Source organism: Pezoporus flaviventris, unplaced genomic scaffold (assembly GCF_033815535.1).
Source record: "Pezoporus flaviventris isolate CSIRO_AGI_PZ_B2104156 unplaced genomic scaffold, CSIRO_AGI_Pfla_v1 ptg000031l, whole genome shotgun sequence".
In the NCBI taxonomy this organism is placed as follows: Eukaryota; Metazoa; Chordata; class Aves; order Psittaciformes; family Psittacidae; genus Pezoporus; species Pezoporus flaviventris.
The window spans coordinates 67,229,838-67,236,220 of NW_026892579.1; the positions used below are offsets into that span (position 1 = coordinate 67,229,838).

The window sequence follows — 6,383 nt, forward strand, 5'->3', positions numbered from 1 at the left end:
TTATAGGGGAAAAATGCAAACCAGCATGCCAACAGGGAACGAGAGGGAACAGATACAGCCCATAGGACTCCAAGCTGTAAGGCTGCTGCTTTATCTCAAGTGTGCTGTCCACCGCACACAGCACTGCTGCAAGTTCAGACTTTGTCAATGGCCAGCTTTTGACGAAGCTGCAAAGACTCTTTCCTTGAGTTCCACAGAAAGCAAAAATAAAAAGGATTCAAAGGATTTCATGCCTATTTTAATCATTGACAAACTGTAGGCAAGCCATCATTTCTTGCCTTCTTTCTGATTTTCACATTACATCTTCCTTCTCTGACACTACCAAAGCCTTTCCGCATGGCACCACCAGCACCTTTGAGGCTCCTGAGCTTTGCTCTGTTAGAGATGCCCTATTAATCACTGTCTTTTTTATTTTCTTACTTGAAACTGCTTTTTAAAGTGAAATCACTAAGCTAAAAGAAAGTATGTCCAATGTGAAAGTCTAAATAATCATTAAATAGCTAATTCATATGTCACATCCACAGCTAAATCATCACAACCAGCTTTTCAACAAAGGATTCTAAGAGTTCCAAATGTACCTTTTTGATTGTGCCATCACCTGACAACACAGATCAATCATTTGGCCTTTCAATCACCCGTCTTCACTCCATGCTCCATTGCCAGCTTGAGCCATGCCATCAGTCCTCATTGCTGCCTTCCTCCATCCCATCATCTTACTTACCTTTTACTCATCCGTTTGGTTCACTAACCCTCAGCCTTTCCGCATTGTCTTGCCCCAAAACAGGCAACATCCTCACAAAGTGCTGCAGGACAGGCGCAGACCCCAAATTCACATCCACACTCCCAAGTGAGCAGTGTCCAAAAGGATGTCAATCAGGCAAATGCCTCCTCACATGATAGCAAGGGACAGCTCATGTTTCTCCCTAACAGAAAGAGGAAAGCAGTAACGGAAAGACATCAAGCCTTAAGGTGTAATTCCTTTAAAATTTGTGAAGGATTTAAGGCAATAGTGAGTGTAGCCCCACTGGTTTGTGGGTTACCACACAGGAAAATCCCAGACTATGACAGGTTTTTACTTTTTCAATGCATAAAATAATATTTATTTCATTTTACATGCATTTTCTTTGCACTGCATGCTGGACCAGACAGCTATTTGCCCATCAAACAGGGATCTCTGTTTCAGAAACCACCTTCCCAAAAGGATGCCCACCCTCAGTCTGCCACTGCCATTTGCTCAGTTTTCAGCCCATGGCAAATAATTCAGGGCCTCAGGTTGTTTCAGAGCTATTTGTATCCTTGATATTTATCATCATTCCTATCATAATCAGTTAAAATCATACCTTTGGCTCTTCACAGCCAACAAAGGTCTGCATGGCTTCACAGGTTTGTACAGAGAGGAGCCCTAAGCCGTGCTCAGCCCTTGGTTGGAACACTGGGGGAGAAGTTGCCAGAGTTCAAATCATTTTAACTTGGGCACACAAGAACTAAATCAAAAGCAAACCAGCACACACATCTGGAAGCTCTGTGCATTGCACATGGCGTTCACTTGCATTTCTTTCTAAATCAACTGAAGATACAGGTCACAAAAGTCATTTGTCATGTTAGAAGTGGTGCTAATTCAGTTTTGAGAACAGGTATCTAAAAATCATCCCTATCAGGCAGTGCTTTTGCATTTATGTTAAACTCTGGCTGTTTTGTTAAGAATACAGCGCTGAATGCTTAGAGGTCATGTAAATGCCTGAAAAAAAGCTTAAAATCACACCTCTAGGTCCTCCTTTTTAAACCAGTGGCTCTTCATCCGCTCTTCACTCTGACTGCCCAAAGGGGACACCACTGTCCCTTGTAAACGTTGTAGAATTCACCATTTGTGCAGATTTCCCCCTTCATTTCAAATAAAAGAATTGTTTTCTGTGCCACTCATTCATCCCTGCAAGTGAAAAAACTATCCATGTTTCATTTGATCTCACTGAAGAGCCAAGCTGGGGGGTTGTGTAAAGGATTAGAGAGCGGTGTGATAATATGCAATGAAAAAACAAACTTATTTTCTAGGGTTCCACAAATATTCAGTCTATTTTCTGAAGTTTCCAAGCAAGCTGTGGAGGGGTTGTGTGGGCAGAAGCTGCACTCTGCAGGAATCACCACAAAACAGCCCTAGCACCGCTTGGACTGCACCAGAAGCGAATCCCTTGGTCAGCTCACCAGTGCCACCCTACGGCAGAAGATTAAATAGAAAGAGATACACGAAATAACCAATTTTAGGGTCTTTTTCTGGGCAGGGAGCTCGCTGCAGATGTGCCCAGGGTAGTATCAATTTCTTCACCATGGAAAGCAACGATGAGACCCCTCCAAGGGTCTTCCAAAAAGACTCCAGCAAAGACACGTAGCACAAGGGACAGTCTCTGGGATGAAAATGGGAATCTTCACAGGCTCTGGAGGAAACATATTGTAACCCAGAGAACTGTTTAAAACCAGTAACTCTCACTGGAGATGCTCATCCCTCTGATTTTCTCCCGAAGCCAAAGATGAGTAAGCAACACATCCAAAGATAAGAGAAACTTTGTTGTCAGATGAGGTAACTTCTAAAGCCTTTTACTGAGCTTTGCAGGGCACTTCTCAGCCAGGAGTTGAGAAAACAAGAGAAAGGGACTTCTAAACATGAACAATAGTGCTGCCTGAGACCTCCAGGACCATCACTGCACTGCTTTGAGAGATGCTCTTCCTGCTTGCAGGCTTTTCTTTATTAAAAGACTCTTTCCCTCTATATTGTTCCTCCACCCTCACCAGCTGCTGCCTCAGCTAAAGGCACTCTCCCACACTCATTTACACCTGGTAGTACTCACCCAGCTTTCAAAAGTTACTCCAGTTATACCTCTCCCCCCACTTTATGACATTCCTCCTATTTCCAACCCAAATGCCCTCGTTTATGACAACATAACAAATTAAAAGTGTTTCAGGTCCATCTACTCATGCCTTTCCTCTGTCCATGAGCATCTCTCAGCACAAGCCTTAGCCCCAGCTCAATACCTACCCCCAAAGCATATTTACCACTTCAAAAGAGGTATTTACTTCAAAGATACTATATAAATACTTAAAAGAAATATTAGCAGATTCTCAAATGCTACACCAAATAGGCCTACACATTTAGTAAGTAAACACACATGTATACAAATACACAAGTAGTAAGTAAATACACACATACTTACAAACAGGGCACCCATACGGTACCACTGCCTGTCCCAAACACTGACCTCAAATATTCTTGTTTCCAGGGAGCTGGGCAAAGAGAAAGCAGTTCAACAAAAAAGTAGCATGAAATATGAGGGTAACTTCTTGGAGAGACTTTGTTACAGAGAATAGTTTTCCTTTAAGCAGGGGATGGAAATACTCATTAATACAATCTCACAGCATGTGTGGATAATGATTTCAGAGGAACATGGACTTAAGGCATCAGATCAATGAACAGGGGTGGTTTACCAAACCAAAAAAAGACCCAAATCCAGGGCTTCCAGAAGCTGCTACAGCTCCACTTCAATACCTGGCCAAGGACATTAATGTTCCTGGAAAGAAGAACTACAAACCATATCCTTCCTTCCAAGTAGTATAGAGGGGTTTCCATCAGCATATATAACAACTGCTATTAGAAACAGACACCCCCCATCATCCCACAGAACTGCTCCTGCCAGCTCACATTAACACATTTTAGTCAAAGCCTGTGCACAGTAAAGCCCCTGCACCTGCATTTACAAGCTTTCACTACAAACCCTCAGTTTTAGGACTGCTCCCACTCAATGCATCTGCTGAGGCTGTTTCTAACCTGCCAGGAGGCTGCAAAAGACCCAACTTCCCAGTTGTTGTCTTTTTCTCCTCACAGAAAGTGTATCTTAAAGCTGACATCCCATACACCAGCAGGACACCTTGGTTTAAAAGTTTGCTAAATATCAAACCAGTTGATCCTCAACTTAATACAAAAGATAAGACGAAGATAGCCCAGACAGACATGAAGAAGTCTCTCTTGTCTGTGTCGCTTTCTACCACAACTAGGGGGGAAGCAAGTGCTTTCCTCAACTCTTCCACTAGTTTCAGATTTCTCAGTAGTAACAGTCATGACTCAAATGTCTTGAAAGCTTCTTACTCAACAGAAACATTATAGAGTGTGTCTATTGCAAGTGTGTATATTGGGTATAGTAGATAGGATGTAAACACATAAGCTGTTTATATGCACACTCCTAACTACTTTTCTTAAAGAAAAAAAGAATTTCCTCTGACAATTGTTCAATCCTCTACCTTAGCTGCACTTTATACAGTGCAAAAAATATAACTTACTTCAGAAATCACAGCACTGGTCTAGGAAAAAGGGATTTTCATCTGTAACTGGTTTTCACAGATTCAAGCACCCACTTTAGAAAATCCTTGGTTGTAGACATCTACAACTTAGTCAAAAGACCAGCAATGCTTAGGATGATTACAGGTTCAAATTTACCTACATCCTCTGCTTGAATTGATGCTCCATTCCCATAAGTAAAGCACACACTGAGCTGCTACATCACACCTCCTTCCTGCTCAGGAACACAGCAGTATGGAACTCCCAACTACCAAAAGAAGAAAGCACCTTCGGTGCTGTCCTAAAATAAGATGAGACACAGGTGCCCCACAAAGATAACGCAAGCCAAGAGTCAGACGACTGTGGCTGGGTAGTTTACTTGATGCAATCAACCTACCTTCTTAATTTTACTCTGAAACCATTTAAATCAAAGATTTCACCTGCCACAGAAGCTTTGATTACTCCTCAAATTAGTTTTCTGAAGAAAACAGTAAGATTTAATCAAGTAATCACTGCAGCTAATGCAAGTTTAATGAAATTCTAGCAGCATCTGAAAGCTATCACAAGAGATACAGCAGGGAATTCAGGTAGAGCTAAACATGACAAGAATAGGGGGAGAAGAACAACTGAAAGAGAAAAGAACTTTCTTTAAAATCATGCTATTCCAATGTATGTTCTTAAGGCTTCTTTACAAAATCAGAATTAGAGAGATATATCCTACTAGAACAAGTTTACTAGTTCAAAATGTTACTGGCTCAGGCATCGCATGTGAACAAGCACCTGGGCTATTTAATGCTGGCCCTTGTCACATCCCTAATTATTCTTCAGAGCTTGTAATGAAATCAGTAGCTTGATATATCCTACCTGTGTGTGGTGCTATGGCTGGGGTACTACTGGAAGCTTTGTTGGAGCAGTAACAGGCACTATTTCTTTCCAGCATTGTCCTTGTCTGCAATAATAACAAAAAGAGGAATATTATTATTAAGAGGGTTTATTTTATTTTAAGGTAAGTGCTATCTTTATCATTCCCTATGAGTTGCTTTCATAGAGCCAGATTTGTGTAATGGGTTCCACTTAAACATTAAATACAACAAATAAAATAGTAAGTGCATGTAATTTCCCATCAAAACCATTTAAGGAGCACAATTTAAGTTTATGTTCTATTTTATACTATAAGATTAAGCCCAGGAGAAATTAGGACAATGAGAAGGCACCCAGTGGAAGAGTGTATGCCAAATGGTAGCTGCTTCTTGCCACAGAATTTGACTAAATGGATCATAACTAACTTCCACACAACTTGGGAAATTTAACATAAGCAAGTTTGCTGCTGCTATCACATAAGTTGCACCAGCATGCTTGGCGAGCTGGAGAGGATGGGGCACAGATGTACAGGCTAAAAGTGAGCTGCTTAAGCCCATGATGGTTACAGAACACGTACACTCCAGGATTCTCATTTTGGTGAGTGTGGAAAAAGCTATCTAATAATTTTGGTTTAAGTCAAGAGCTCTATTTTCAATGCTCATGGCTGTTTGTGAACTGTTTAACTCTTCTCATGCATGTTTGAATGGAAAAAATAACAAGGTTGATCATCATTTTTAAAAGCATCATCTGAAGAACATTTTGTTATGTTTATTCTGGACTTTTTTACAACCATACATAATCTCAGCTATAGAATTCAGTCTTTGGTATGAGTCATGTGGATGAATGGCTTTTTTTTGAAGCTGAAGCATATATTTTGCATGGCTGCTTCTCAAGAGTTTAAAAGTTATGGCATTTCTTTAAGAACTCGGAACAACATCAGAATAGTTATGATTGTGTAGTATCACTGGTGACAGAGCCAGGAGGACAACACGCCTCAGTTTCTTTTACCTGGACAAAGTGTCACATATTTATAGTAATGCAGAAGTGTTGTGTGCTAGTTACTGTTGACAGCAGAAGTGTTCAAGAAAAACACTTTTCATGCTAATTCTGTGTGGCTTTGTCCTTTGTGGTGAATGCACAGTGCCTGTTAGAAAGATCTTCACTTATATATCACTTTTAAGTCATCCCCATGTATTTCTCT

At 40.8% G+C, this 6,383-nt stretch overlaps 1 long non-coding RNA gene across 1 annotated transcript in view; it reads right to left on the reverse strand.

The window, feature by feature from the left end:
* LOC133273337 (uncharacterized) overlaps nt 1–5,254 on the reverse strand; it is a 129,882-nt gene extending 124,628 nt beyond the window's left edge. The window contains exon 1 of the long non-coding RNA XR_009744751.1: nt 5,186–5,254. This is a non-coding gene — a long non-coding RNA (uncharacterized LOC133273337). The remainder of the gene's footprint in view (nt 1–5,185) is intronic.
* Nucleotides 5,255–6,383: the final 1,129 nt, after the last annotated feature.